This window comes from Cupressus sempervirens, chromosome 7 (assembly GCF_028749045.1).
Source record: "Cupressus sempervirens isolate cs-2001-9-10 chromosome 7, ASM2874904v1, whole genome shotgun sequence".
Lineage (NCBI taxonomy): Eukaryota > Viridiplantae > Streptophyta > Pinopsida > Cupressales > Cupressaceae > Cupressus > Cupressus sempervirens.
In genome coordinates this window covers 630,427,522-630,444,477 of record NC_143124.1, presented here as the reverse complement: position 1 = coordinate 630,444,477, position 16,956 = coordinate 630,427,522, and positions in this window count along the sequence as shown.

Below are 16,956 nucleotides of genomic sequence, written 5' to 3'. Positions count from 1 at the left end.
ATGATGGGTCCCAGCTACTAGGCCATGTTAGGTACCCATGTACATAATAAAATGCAATCTCTCATAAAGCAGAGAAATAGGGAAAACCTTTGGAAGAAACAATGGAAAAAGTACACTCCTCAAGATGTATAGTGACCTTGATACCTACTTAAGTTTCCCTATGTCAATGCTAATGTTCACCCCTTCCAACTGTGCTGAAAAGAATGAATGCAAATTTGGCAAGGATGTCTATTGAACCTATTCCAATGAGCCATTTATCCCCTTAACTGATAAAGAGACCTCCTCCAATTGTTGTTCATAAGGATCCAAAATCATGCCAACTTGTGAAGATTGATCATGTAGAGAATGGACATGAGGGATAGAGTGAGCCCTCGCAACAACTATAGAAGGATCATCTTCATCAAAGAGAAGATGTAAATCATCAAGACTGTCTCCCAAATTTGTGGTGTGTGACTCCATGAAAAAACTTGCAATGTCTTCCATGTAGTCATCCCTTGAAGCTAACGTTGGAAGATAACATGTACCTTGTTGTGCTAGACCTTTCATTGTGGCAATATAAGCATATGGACTATACTGATGTTGTGACCTCTCACTACAACTGTCGATAGAACCCCACATGTTTGAATTGGTTGAAGCACTATTGTTGGTGTCACTATCAATTTCCATAGTGTATGATGTATGGAGAGGAGTAGAGGATAAGCTGGGTGAACTTTCCTCAAAGTGTACATCCTTCTCCACAAAGATCTCATGTGTCTCTGGATCCATAAGTCTATAACCCTTAGCACCATCTTCATATACGATGAAAGTACAAGGCCTAGGTGCTGGTGCCTTGCATCCCTTGGAAGAAAGGTTTGCCCATGTGGACTACTGAAGACTCTGAAGTGACTCACAACTATTTTTTTTCTACACCATGCCTCAAAAGGAGTCTTACCATCTAAGGCATTATGAGGAGACCTGTTAATTATGTGAGCAACACTACTAATGGCTTCAACTTCAAGTGTAGGATCAAGAGACTTGGCTTTAATCATGCAACTTGCCATGGACTTAAGAGTTCTAATCCTCATAGCTGTAACATTTATCTTGTGTGGATTGAATGTTGGTGGATTATGAAAATCGATTCCCTCAAGTTTGCAAAAGCCTTTGAATTTTCTATTTACATCTCTTCTTTCATTGTCCATCCATAGAATTTTGATGGCTTTCCTTGATTTCTAATCAACATGAATCTTAAAGGCTTGAAGCTTATCAACCACTTCATTCTTGTGATGAAGGAAGTAGACCCATGTGAAACATGAAAATTCATCAACAAAAGTAAAGATGTAGCAGCCTTGGTTGATTGATGTCACTACAAAAAGACCTGCTAAAACAATGTGAACCAACTAAAGAAAAACTGGTGCTCTAAAAGGCTTCCCTTTATCATAATTCTCCTCAATATGCATATCCACTAAACATGATGAACACTCACCATTAGAAAAGTTAATGTTAGGTAGACCTTTGACCACGTGTTTGAAGCAAAGTTGCTGAAGATAATAGAAGGCACGATGACCAAACCACTCATGCCATAAGTTGATTTGTGAATATGAGTGAGTCAACAACACTTGAGAAGGAGACTTAGGTTCAAAGTGGGAAAAGGAATAAAGCCTCTTTTCATGATTTAATTTTCCCACTTCAACCAATGAATCATCTCTAAGACTGTGCACCATCACTAAATTTGGAAGGAACTCAACTTTGTGACCATCTCCAAGGTGAATTATTTGGCAAACTGAGAGGAGATTGGAGCTAAGGTTTGGAATGTAGAGAACATATTTGAATTCCCCATTATCCATTTCTACATATCTTTTCCCTTCAACTTCCATTTTAGTATCATCTCCCATGAAGATGTGTGCTACCTGTGAGTACTTCAATGAAGAAAAGTCTCCCTTTGAAGAACCCATATGATACGAGGCACCTAAGTCAAGTATCCATTCCAAAGAAGAACTTGTATTAGCCATAAGTGCTTGCCCTTTTCCCTTTGAAGAGGTTGGAGTTGAATCCTTGGAAGTACCTAGCACTTGAATTTTGTTCTTCTTGAGTAGGTTTTCCAACTCATTGATTTTTTTAGTCTTGCAATGATGCTCATCATGATTTGGCTTTTTGCAATATGCACAAAAAAGTTTGTCCTTCTTTTCATTACTTTCCTTCTTGTTGGAAGAAGAATTGTCTTGCTGTGAGGAGGACTATTATGTCTCAAATTGTGATTTTTTCTTCCACTACTTCTTATTGTTGGTAGAACTTTTCCCTCCTTGACTTGATTGGTGCTCATCACTAACCACCAATGCTTTGGTCTTTGATATTGCGAGAAGTCCCAAATCTATCAAGTGAGATTGTTCAACAACCAATAGATTTGTAAATGCATCAAATGCAAGCTTTTGAAAGCACTTCCCAAGGTCAACCTATGAGTATTATAACTTGAAACAAATGAATCATACTCTGAAGGTAACCTCTTCAGGATGTGATGAATCAACTTGTCATCCTTCATGGGATTTCCACAATCTCTAAGTAATGCCCTATACTCATTGGCTTTGTTGATGTAATCTAGAATTGTGTCAAAGTTCTTTGGATCCAAGAGAAGAAGATCATCCTCAATTTGAAATCCCTTTTCCTCATCCACCTTACCATACAATGATTCAAGTTTGGATTCCATGAAACTAGCAATGTGGAAGAAGAGATCTCTATGTACACAACTCCTGATAATTTCAAAAGCCTGATTGTCTATAATTTTATAATAAATGAGTTCTTTAGCATCAGTGGGTTTTGGAATTGTACCATCAACATAAAGATCTAGACCTTCTGCCATTAATCTACTCCATACAATATTTTTCCATGTAGAATAATTGTGTGAAGTTAGAAGTGGACATTTAGGTGAACCCATGATGCAAAAAAGTAAAAGAGCACACAAGAGAGACACAAAAAACACAATACACCCCCCCCCCCCCCCCCCTTTCACTCAATCAAGAGATCTGCCAAAAAAAAGATGCTTTTAGCACTTTATAAGTAGTGCGTGTACAATAGGCCACTTGTCAAAAAGTACAAAGTCAAATTCTAATTTTTATTTTTACAACTGCCTTTTGAGGCCCAAATCTACCACTAAGCAATATAGCTCAGATGTACAAAAATTTTAAAAAGAAATGAAAGTAGTACAATGTAGAACAAGCCCTAATTCTAAAAGTGAGATTTTTGTTGACACAACCCTAGAATTTGACTATAGATCTAGAAAGTAGATGAAAAATAACACACTTAAAAAAGAAAGGAACCTATTTTCATGTCTAGATGAGCCAATATGAAGCATTTGAAGTTGCAAAATGTAGGATTGAACAAGTACAGTCACCAAAAAATTCAAATTCTGATAAATCCTTGCACCAAAACTAGAAAATAACATCACCATTAAATTTTTTAGGAAATTTTACCCAAAATCAAAAAAATTGCACCTAATTTGGAGTAAGGATGACCGAGTTGTGGCCTCTCAAAGTTAGGCTGCCAAATCAAAAAGAAATTTGAGGAGGAGTCCAATAGGAAAATTTATAGCTTAAATTTTATGATCAAATGGTTTTCATAGTAGTTATAAAATCCCTAGAAATGATGGTCAGACAATTGTCAAATTTTTTCCCGTGAAATGTTGACACAAGTAAAAAATTAGTGCCCTAGGGTGATGTAGCAACTGACTGGATGTACCATATTGTATAGACATAGCATATGTCACCATTTAGATGCTAAAATGTTATGGTATAGAGTACACATGGTAGATTAGAAGAGGGCCACGTGGCAGGTGCATGACAACATATGGCGATGACTAGGCTCTATGTGTATCTGACATGGTACTGCGTCGCTAGGTCTAACGTGCCATTCACAGTGACATTGGCTGACAGTGGTCCACATTATGGACATGTGGTGTGGGAGGTAGTCTTCATACTAGGTCTGTGTAGCAGATGGGGGTAGATCCACATGTTCGATGCTGGGCAAGAAGTAGAGCCAAGTCAGGTTTAGGATTTTGGTGCTGGTAATTGGTTTGGCAGGCCAAAGGTAGTCTAATAGCGGCCATAAATCCTTCATTGTAGGCTAAAAAACCAAGTCTGTAGGCATTGGGAGGCAATTTGTGGGTGCTATAGAGTTTTAAAAAAGGTCGCCAAAGATGGGATGTTAAACACACATGTAATGTGCAGGCAGTGCAGCCATTGTTTAAAACACAATGAGCCTACACCTTAAAGCAAAAGTGAGCCCTTCGTGAGGATTGAGCTAGGCTTGTTCTAGTCACCAAATTTGTAGATGTTGGCCAGAATATACTATGATGCCTGCTGATTATGTTGAAGCTGCTAGTTTTTTGTGCGATTTGAGATTTGTGAAATATTCAGCCCAATGCCTCAAAGGGAATATTTTGTAGAATATTCTCTACATAAGGTTGAGATGTGACTGCACAGTACCTATACAAATTTTTTTCTCTACACACCCAACTAAGCAAAAAATATTTTGAAAAAAGTAGAATGTGAAAATACAAAAAAATAATCAGATCTAAAAGATTATACCTGATTTGCAAATCAGGCCTCTAGGTGCCAATTTGTAAATTTTTTTTGCCTCACAATCAACTTTGGCCTATAGTAGCTGAATTTATAGCTAATTTTCACTAAATTGATGTTCTAGATGCAATGGCAAGGTCCATTCTAGCTCAAGACACTCTCAATTTCTGTGGTATTCTAGATTTGGGCCAAGGTGCTAAAGCAACAATGCTTTTGAACAACTATGTGAAGAGAAATTCTTCAAGCTCTGATACCATGTAAGAATTTGCCTTAGGGAAAAATTCACCCAAGAACTAAGAACTCAAACACAAGCACAATTGTAGACCAAAGTAGTATGATCAGAATAACAATGTGTTTGATTCAATATGAATGAAAGTACACTAGGAGTGCCTGTATATAAAGGCTTTTGAGATGCATCTAGAATGCCTAAGAATTAGCTACATGATAAGTCATACAACTAGGCACATGTCCACCAAATATGGGTTATCCTCCATTATGCATAGGAGTAAGTGTGATGATGTGAGGATAAGCCTACAATGGTGCAGCACACAAAGTTATGTTGTAGACAACATGTGCTAAAAAGGGAGTGCGAATAACTATGTTGTCTACATGACAACTCAATGAATGATGCAAACTCCAATGTTGTAGACACCATGTGCTAAATTAGAGTTGTGTACTTATGTGTTGTCAACATGATAACTCATAAAGGTGTGCAAACTCCTAAGTGTCTCACAAAATAAATAATAAAATAATGCATTAGCCTAAGTAAACTTAAGTAAGTGTAAATAGTAAATACGTATTTACACCAACACTCACCCATAGATTCAGCCTCACAATTCTACCTATGCACCTAGTCACCACTATGTGGACATCCCTAGTTGGCCATCATACCACCATATCAACATAATTTATTAGTTTAGGCACTCAAAATTATCTACAAGCTCACCCAATATTTTGAGTAAAATATGTCCACAAGATATATAGTCAACAAACTTCATTTGCATGTTGACTCTTGCCAAAGTTTCTTGCTTTGGTAATTTTAAGTATGAGTACTTGCTTATAATATTTTTTTGTTAAACACATTCTTACCAATGTGGAATATTTTCCTTTGATCCCCCCTGCACGAATATGACATGTTTTGTGCAAAAAAAAAGGTACCCACTACATCCTAGCTTGTGTGGGATCAAAAAGGTAATTACATTTTTTAGAATTCTTTACGAGCTCCACCTTTTAATGGAGTTCCACTTTGAAATATATTATAAACCAAATTATCTAGTTTGACCTTGGCCAAAACATTTGACAGTCCCTCGTGTGTTATGATCAAAACACAATGTGGATTTCATTTGAAATGACACCCATTTGAGAAAATCATTTCCTCCAACCATAGATCAATTTGTTATGTGTCAAGTTGATAAATTTTAAGGTTAAAAGAGGATCCTCCTTTCATGCCATCATTTCCTTGGTCCACTAGCATCAATATTTTTCTTCTACCATAGTATTTCTTGAATAGTTTCACTATTTTAAATCCTTCAAGCCAAAGTGGTATGATTAAATATACATAAAATATTTCATTTTTAATAATTTTATCATTTCTCTTCAAAGATACCTCTATAGGAACTAAAATTATAAGCACTTTCATGTACGTATTTTCTAGATCATCTTCCTTTATAACCCACAAATGAGGATCACCATAAGGAGCATCTTGTTTATGATTAAGAATCAATGAGATACAATAATTTTTTATCTATGCATTATCATGCCATGTTCTTATCAATCATTGCTCTATTAGTGGTTTCTATTTCCAAACATATCATTATTGAAAATATTTTAGGCTTATGCTTCATTCAACAACATCTCTACTAAAATGGTAGCTCACATGGGAATTTCCATAATAGACATGAACAACCCTCCATTCTCCATCAAAATTATCACTGACATGCATTGAGAAAAATCTCGAGGAAACCTCTATGACCCTTTTTCATCTTGCTTTGAAAGTTAACAATCGTTTTCCACCAAATTGTTAGATAATTGGGAGGGGGGGAGTGAATCAATTATGTCCAGTTATCTCATAGTCCCTTCAAAATTTTCATCACCATCAAAGAAACACAAACATCAAAAACAATAACTTGAATACATCCAATTAGTTGGTAGACATATCTAACATAAAACTTAATTCATATATTAACTTCTTCTCAAACTTTTATCAAACTATTCCTTTCATTACTAACTGTTAGTAAATTTCCAATTATTACCTAGTGATAACTTAGTTATTACTAAGTTGTAGTAAATTGTAAAAAATAAGTAAATAAACTTACAACACAAATAACATTCACACAATTTTGATACCAATATTTAATGCAGAAACCTTGTTAAGGGAAAAACTAATTGGGACTAATAACCTAAAAATTTCACTCTCCTGAAGTGATCTATGTTAGGTGACTACGTTGGTAAAGGTTACATACACTTTGTTAAAGTTAAATTGTTAGACAATTTCACAAAAAGATCATCTAGACCTTATCACTCCTTGTCTAGGACAAAAAAAGAGTGGTCTAATTTAAAGGACTTACAAACACCACTAATCAATGTTACCATATAGTATTTCAGAAACTTGTTAGGTCCACTCAAGCTTTTGAGAATTTATTATTATTATGGTTAAATGGTAAATAGTGTAAAGAATAACAACTACCTTTGCTTGATTAGATTGTAGTGCTTTCTATTTATCTATTTTTTAGTCACTTAGATGATTCTAACGTCTAAAAACTCCCTCTCTTCCCTCTATTCTATTCCACTCACTTGGCTCTTTTCTCCTTCAAAAAAATTGCATTCTACAATAACTTTTAATCATATCTCCAATTCCAGCATCAACTATGAATGTACTCAATAGATTAGCAACTTATGAGCCTAAAATATAATTTTCTCCTCCTTAAATAGATTTATCAATCTTTCCAAATCCTTCCATCTTTTTCCACTTAATAAAAATCACCGATCTTAGGTTTAAAACAAAATTCCTTCATACAATGAATTTAGACATAGAAAATACAATTTTTCATAAAACTGTGTGTCCATCCTTATCCTTCTTCAATTTCCTTCATCAGATCCTTCTTATTTTTTTATATCTATTATTGATCTTGCAAAAAAAAATTGACTGTCACAATAGACCTTCTCAAACTTTCCAAATTTCCTTCAAAAGTCGGCCTTAGATTCCAATTTCTCAAACTTTTTCATCTAGCTATCACTCGATAAATATTAAATTTACTTGGCCAATATATAGGTCAAGTAATACAAACATGCTTAGGAAACACCATGTTCTTGATTCCTCTTTGCATTTGTTTGGAAAATATTGTAGTCACTTGGTGAATATAGTCTCCCTTCACTAACCTTGTGACTCAGTTAAGCTTGTGATCTTCAATATATTGCAACTATACATGATTGTAAAATAATCAAACTAATATTACATGACCATTTTCTAGCTCATTCAAGTATCCATTGAATACCTTACATATAAACTCTATCTTCATCATACTTTCTTAAAATCCACTTCATCAATGAGTTAGCATAATGTCTACCCAATTAAGATTTTGACATCAATGGCAATATAAAAACTAATATGACTCTTTTACATACATTCATTGTTAATCTCAAATTGGTTTTGACATATGAGTGCCAATATAATTAAGTTATTTTCTTAGTTCATGCTGAAAAAGTAATGTATGCCTAGTATAAGTTTCTAGATAGTATATGCCAAGCGAGAGATATATAGTATGTGTTGAGTAACTAGTAAGTGCCAAGTAGATAGTAGATGCTGAGTCATTCAGATGCTGAGTGATCAGTGGATGCCATGTCATTCAGAGGCCGAGTTAAAAAATTAGAGTTTTAGTGGATGTCAAGCATTAGACTCTTCAAGTGCCAAGTAAACAATTTTGGACATATTTGTTTGTAATGACACAAACTTCTATGTGAACCATTTTTTAGCTGACTTAAGGATTGTTTTGCAATTCTAGATGATAAGGATGAATCTTTATTGAGGATCCCTTTGTAGTACATGCAACCAATCAATTGAAGGGATGTTTTAAGCAACAAAATGGGTGAATCACAATTGTTGATTCATACCTAACCCTAAGTCACCTAGGTCTTCTTAAGAAGGAAAAATCCTAAACATACAATGTAGGTGTGGAAGGAGTGAAGAGAGAAGTTTGCATGCTCAAATAAAGTATTCATGGTGGCTAAGGAGTTGTGAATTGAGATACATTATAGAATCAGTTAGAGGAGAACAGAGGAAAGGAATTAGAGGAAAGAGGATAGATTATAGTGAGGATCAATTACAAATAAGGAAAGAGGTGATTTGTTATCTAATAGTAGTGTGCTAACCACAAGATCATTGCTGATACATTCTAGTAGATGAACCAGTTAAATCTCTTAACAAAGTAGTCCTAGTAGGTTGTTGTGAATCCTTCAACATGGTGCTTACTTCATTTTACATCAAAGTCTTTTAATTAGGAACACTTCTAATAGGGTGTTGAAATCCTTTAGTAGAGAAAGGTCTAACAATCTTGTAAGCCTTTAACAGAGTATACCTTTTACATGGTAGATCATAGTTTATGATGAAACATCATAGCCTTCATTGAGTACACTTTATTACTGTAGTAGTGGAGATTTGTGGGTGTCATCCCCACCCTAGTTTTACCTTCTCATTGGAGGGTTTATAGGTAAACAAATATCTTATGTCATATATGTGTTGAATGTTATTTTCTTTCACACTATGGATGAATATGTTAGCTAGCTATTTCAGTTTCTATGAAAATTGTGAGATGGATTTATGGTGAATGATTTTATGGTTAAAGTTTAAAAGGACTAATTCACCTCCCCTCTCAGAGTTTAATTTCTCTATTGTATTTCTAACATTCATAGCATCATCAATTATAATATTAGTTGGGGCTAACAATCACCCCCTTTAGAATTGATGGCAACTTGTAAGATAAGATTCTACATTAAAAAAAATTACATAAGATAATCAAATGTATGCATTGTCAATCAACACAACTTTGTGATTCTACTTCATCGAAATAATATTCGATCTATATCATCAATAGAAACAAAAATTCAACATTACTCTCCCTTTGATTATGATCTCATGTTTAGGTTCAGTCTTTAGTCTTCTTCATTCTTTATTCAACATATTATCTCCTTTATTACTCTTCACTCCCCTTTTGTGTATATTCTACTCATTGTTTCTCTCCCCCTCTAAAAATAATGCCAACAATCATTATAAATTTCAATGTGAAACTTATAAAACCTTGTAATTACCTTTTTACCTTGCATGTATAGATAATACTAAATTCATCATAGTTAAATTCACAACTTCAGAAATACTCCTAAAGTGTGAACCTTTCTACATCAACTTCATGAGATATTTCAATTCATTTATGAATTTATACAACATGCAACTTCACCTAGTAAATTTTTGATAGAGGAAGGACCCCTAGTTTACCTCTTAGATACTCAAAAGAATCCTTACGAAATGGCTTGGTAAATATATCATAAATTTGATCCTTAGACTTTACATACTCAAGCATTAATTTCATTTCTTTAACTTTCTCCCTCAAGTAATGATACTCGATAGATATGTGCTTTGTCTTTGCATGCATCACCAATTTTTTTGGTATATATATAGCACTTGTGTTATCACGGTAAATATTGACATGCTTAGTTTTTTCTTCTTGCACTTCTTCCAACTGTTGTCTAATCCATATAGTATTTGAATAATTGATTATATAAGAACATATTTAGATTTAATAGTAGATTTTGAAATTCATCTTAGTTTCTTTCCTATCCACATGATTGTCATTTCTCCTAAACAAATGCTCTACCACTTGTGATTTTTTTGTCATCAACATTTCTAGCCTAATCAATTTTCATATAGAATTTAAGATTAAACTCATCCTCTTCTTTATACCATAGGAAATAATCTTCATATCGTTTGAGATATATTAATATCCTTTTCACAATAGTCAAATGTGTTTTTGTTAGATTAGATGAAAACCTTGCAACTATTTAAATAAATAGGGCAATATCTTGTCTACTATTTACAACATATTGTAACTTTCCAATCATAGGTCTGTATTGTGTTTGACCAACCTTACTAGTAGTGTCTTTGGCTATTTCACTCCATTCATCATAGGTGTACGTACTGATTATATTAGCCTCATCCATCCCAAATGTTTTTGATATTTCCTTTACATACTTGGATTGAGTAACATAGATATCTATTGGTGTTTGATAGAATTATAAGCCAATAGTTTTTAAATCTCTCCAAACAATGACTTATAAAATCCATTACTCATTTTATCAACAAATGACTTAATCAACATATAATTTTCTCCAAATAATATGTCATCAACAAATATTTCAGCAATCAAAAACTTGTTTTGTGATTCATTCTTCAAATGAAAATTACTATTTTTACTTGTTCTAACAAATCCTATCTTTATCATATAAGATTTTAACCTTTCATACCATGTTCTTGGGGCTTATTTTAGTCCATATAGTGCTTTTTTCAACTTGCAAACCATGTCCTTCTTTCCATGTTCAAAAAATCCTTCTGCATGTTCAATGTAGATTTCTTCTTCAAGAATTTCATTAAAAAATGTATATTTAACATCCATTTGATATATCTTGAATTTCTTTTATGCAACATAAGTCAATATAGTTCTTACTCCTTCCAATCTCACAACAAGTGCAAAAGAATCACCATAGTCAATTCCTTCTTCTTGCGCATAACCTTTCCATACCAATTCTAGCCTTGTTTCTTACTACTTCTCCATTCTCATTAAGTTTGTTTCTAAAAATCCACTTTGTTCCAATCACGTTCTTATCAACAAGTCTTGGTATAAGTGTCCACATGTTGTTCTTCTCAATTTGATGAATTTCCTCATTCATAGCATTAATTCAACATTCATAATTTAGTGAAACTTTAACTAATCTAGTTTCAAAATCAACTATTAAACATGTACCTTTTTTTTTATTTTTTTATGTGAATGGTGATTTCTCACATATTTGGCTAATATAGGTTTAGTTCTCTAATTCTTAGCATTTTCTTTGCTTGGTTGGAGTTCAACTTGCTACTCAAGTTGTATTATCTGGTGCTTGGGTATACTTTTTCTAAGATTCAGTAACCATTGTTTATAACTAGGGTACATCTATTTGATATTTGGGTATAATTGTTTGTGACTCAAGGTGTAGTGTCTAATGCTTGGTAGGCCTATACTATAACTCAATTAGAGTGTCTAGTGCATCATCATAGACATAAACAAACATTTTATAATATCTAGGTGTTGGAAATATAAGAGGAGTAACTGAGAGAGGAGGGGTGAATCAGTTACCACAAAAACAAATCCAAGATCCCTTAAGATTTCAATATAATTCAAAACAAAATTTTTCTGAAACTATAATATTGTTGTAACTTGGTTAACACAGGGAACACTCAGTTAACACTAAGAATCACTGTCACTCAAAAAATACTAAAATAATTGCTTCTTAATATTTTGTGTGATTAACTTGAATTAACTTAGTTGTAGAATCATAAATAAAATAACATGAACACAAGAGACACCATGATTTAACGTGGAAACCCAATTTGGGAAACACCACCAATTGCAACTAGTTACTATTTTTCACTCTTATGAAGTGAGCCCTATTAGAAGAAAACCCTATTAAAGGTTACAAAATATACTATTAGGTGTGACCCTGCTAAAGGATTTAGTTCACCCTATTAGGAGTGGCCTTGTTAGAGGTCTATAGACACTTCAACCCAGAAATTCCACCTTGTAGGAGGATTTGGAAAATAATTGTTAAGCTAACTCTATTAGGAGATTTGATTCACTACTATAATTATTAGAGAGTAACAATGATATGACTTGATTGTTGATGCAACTATATTTTCTAATTTCAGATCTCTATTCTAGTTTGAATACTTGATTCTCCTTGATCAAAATGTTCTTTGAAGCTTAGTCAACTCAAATACTCTGATATCCTTCCAATTCACTTCCTTGATTTATCTTTTCATTCCCATGCTTATTCTACAATTCAATCCTCAACTTGACATTCTACTTATATGTTTTACCTTGTCAATTTGACTTGAATACAATTTCAAACAAATTAAATTCATCCCATGAGTTAGTTAGAAAAAATCAACAAAATTGATATAGGAAAATCCTCGGTTAGCTGACCCAACTTGGTCAACACTAACTCAGAAAGAATTTCCTTTAGACTTCCTTTGGTGATTGAGTGGTCTCGCTTAACACTCATTCCATCCCAACTTTTCTTTGGTAATTGAGTGAGCTCGATTAACATTGGTTCCATGTACAATTCCTTAGGTGACTGAGTGAGCTCAGTAGACACTGACTCTAAACTTGGTTAACATTGAAACACTCATCATACATTGGAATATCCTTTGACTCCTAAGTGAGCTCAACATACACTAATTTCTTGATATATAATTGACACTTGTGTAACATCAAAGACAATGTACAATTGAATGATTATGTCCAATAATCTCCCTCTTTAGAATTGATGGCAACATAATATGTCATGACACATAATAATTTTAGAGAAAAATAGAAGTAAGGATAATATATTTAGTTTCATTCTGATTCTCATCCATGAGAACTCCCTCTATTAGTGTGAACTCCCACTGTCATCAATCTCTAATTGCAATGACTGCAATATCTGATGCAGGAGCATCCAGAGGTATAAGGGCAATCCTGTGTCACCCAAAAAAATGTACTTAGACTTAGTTTCTATTTTATGTCTTTGCATTTTTGGATACCCATTTGGCTCAAATAAAGGTTCCAACTCTCATAGTTCAACTATCAGTGCATTTAAAAATCCCGAAAAAATAGGAGCATGCAATTTGACCATCATTTTGGTGACCTAGAAGGTGTGACTTGGCCAGACGAATGTAATCATGATTTAGAGCATTCCAGAAAAAGAATTAGGTCAAAAGGCCCCACGGTTTGAAAGTTATTACAGTTTTTTGAGTTTTGGAGACCCCTTAAGAATGCTTCAAAGTCAAGTTTGGGGCATTAAATGACCTCGAAAAGGGTCGAAAAATGGGGGACGAGTGAAGCTGGTCCATAGGGCTATAGAGCGCTTCGAGAGCTTTTTGAAAATGTGAACGGTTCATCAATCGAAGTTACGGTTCAAAAGTTATGCCTCTCGAAAGTTCGGCTACCGTTTCTGGATTCTTCTAGAATTGCACCGACTTCTAACACAGCTTCCAGAACCTTCTATTTTGTCGGTGGATGCCTACTAGCACTTTCTAGAATGTACTCCTAGTCCTTAACCCTCTAGGGTCTATTTAAGGAGATTTCTGGCATTGTAAAAGGCAGTTCGGATTGGAGCTTGAGAGGAGGTGCTAAAAGGAGAAATATTCTCCAGATTTATGCTATTGTAAGCCCGCAGGGCATGTTTTGAGTTTATTTTCTCTGCACTGTTTGTACCAGCTTATTTTCTCAGTTAATATAATTTCTCCTTTCTATTGTGTCTATTCTGGTTGTTGGGTTGTGTCCCCATCAATATCTCCTTCTGATAGAAAACTCTCTCTCTTTTATATCAAATCAAAATTCTTGATATGAAATATTCTCCCTCTTTGACATCTCATTTATAAGAAAAATTCTCTGATATATAATAGAAAAATCTCCCTCTTTGACATCTTACACCAAGGACAACAATCAATGTAGTTTCCATGTACTTGATGTAAAGACTCATATGCAATTTTCTCTAACAATACTACATCAACTTGTCTGATCTTCAACATGCTTGGTTGATGTATCACTAAAATATGATTAGTGATCTTCAGACAAGGGAATGACCCCTAGATTAAATCTTAGATACAAAAATGCATCCTTAGCTAATGTCTTGGTGAATATGTCTGCAATCTATTATTTTGTATTCATATATTCCAACCTCACTTCCTTGTCTTGCACCCATTCTTTGAAGAAATGATATTTTATTGCAATGTGCTTGGTCTTGGTATGCATCAGTGGATTCTTAGATATGTTTATTACACTTGTGTTATCATAGAAGATAACAATTGGGTCCTTGATCTCCTCATTCATACCTAACAATAGTTACTTGAACCACACAATGTTAGAACAATTGACCAATGCAACAACATATTCTGCTTCCTCTAAAGACTGAGAGATGCAATTCTTCTTCTTGCTTGTCCAAGATACTAGCCTCTTTCTAAGAAAAAGTGCTACACCACTAGTGCTCTTCCTATCATCAAGACTTCCTACTCAATCTGCATTGGTGAATGCCTTCAATTCAAAGTTTCTTCCTTTCTTATACCACAAACCATAATCTTTAGTACCTTTATATACCTCACGATTCATTCGATTTCTATCATATGATTTTATTTAGGATTATCAGAGAATCTATCCACCATACCAACTAATAATGCTATATCAGGTCTTGTGTGCACTACATACTAAATTTTCCAAATCATTGATGTGTATGTAGTTTGTTTTACCTCCTTGGAATCATCATTTTTGGAAAGCTTATGTCTAGTAGACATAGGATTTCCAATTGGTCTAGAACCCTCCATTCCAATTTTCTTCAATATCTCCTTGATGTATTTTGATTGAGTAATATAGATATCATCCTTTATCTATTAAATTTGTAAGCCAACAAAAAAATTGTTCTCTCCAAACATTGAAATTTCAAATTCCTTACTCATTTCCATGAAAAAATATTTACACAAATCATCACTTCTAGTAAATAATGTATCATCCAAAATAATTTCTACCAACAAAATCTTCTTATTTGGTCCTTCTTTGATGTATAAGCTGGTATCATCATAAGTTCTTTAGAAACCAATCTTCATGAGATAATTATGTGACCTTTCATACTAGGCTCTGGGGGTTTTTTTGAGACCATACAAAGTTGTGTAGTCTAAAAACCATGTCCCTTTTGCTAGGATCAATGAAACCTTCTGGTTGCTCAATGTAGACTTCCTCTTCTAAGATTCCATTCAAGAATGCTGATTTCACATCCATCTGATATACTTTGAATCCTTTGTGTGTTGCATATGCAAGGAGTGTTTTAACACCTTCTAGTCTAGCAACATGAGAAAAAGCCTTTCCATAATCAATACCTTCTTCTTGAGCATAACTCTTCTTGAGCATAACCCTTACAAACTAATCGTACCTTGTTTCTTGAAACTTCTCCATTCTCATTCAACTTATTTCTGAATACTTTCTTTTCAATTACATTCTTGTCCTTAGGTCTAGGAAAAAGAGTCCAAGTTTTGTTTCTTTCAATCTAATCAATCTCTTCATTCATTGAATCAATCCAAAATTTCATTTTCTAATGCATATTTGATAGTTATAGGTTCAAACTCAGTAAGAAAACATGTACCTTTTAATTTGTTCCTTGTCATTGTACCTTCTTACTGACCTCCAATGATTTTCTCAGGTGTATGATGCCTTTTGACATATCTAGCATGTGTAGGCTCCTTTGAACTCACTTGATTCACCATGATCTTTTGAATCATGCTTAGGTCCCACTATCTATGACTCAGGTCCATTAGATGACTCAGTTTATACTTGTTGAAACTCAGGTCCTTCTGATTGTAACTTGGGTCCTTTAGACTATGACTCAGGTTGCATTGACTACAACTCAAGTTGAACTAAGGATTTTGGGGACTTTGGTGGTGAAGATTTCTGATTTCCATTTCCTTGAACTTTAGGTAAAGTATTAGGTTCATAATAAATAAAGTTTCTATAGATTTCAGGTTCTTTCTCGCTTTTTTCTTCACACTTTTTTGCAAACTCATCAATCTTTACATGTGCACTCTCTATAACTTTGTGAGTAGAAATATTCATACATTTGTATGATTTTCTCTTATTGGAGTATCCCAAGAATGTATATTGATCACTTTTCACATCAAAATTTCCTTTTCTTGACTCCTTCAGAATATAACATTTGCTTCCAAATACTTTTAAATAACACACATTAGGTTTATAGCCATACCATAATTCAAAAGGTATTTGATTTGAGTCTTTTAGCTATTTAAGAAATGAGACATGGTCCTAAGAATGATATACCCTTGGATGCACTTGTGGGAAGATTTAAGGTTATATCATCAAGTTTTTGGTATGGGGACAACAAGGGACAATGGGACAAGTTTCTAGGATGACAATTTTTTTTGGCAATTTTGGGGATGGGGGGATGGCAAATGGGGACAACTATATATATAGGGAAATTTTAAAATATACATTGAAATTTGCAAATATATATGTCATTCATATGAAACTAAGCACAAATCATGTCATTTAAACACTATAGAACCATAACATACAACATTTGAATGCCATCTAGGAAATAATATCCGATTTCAATACTCAATTAT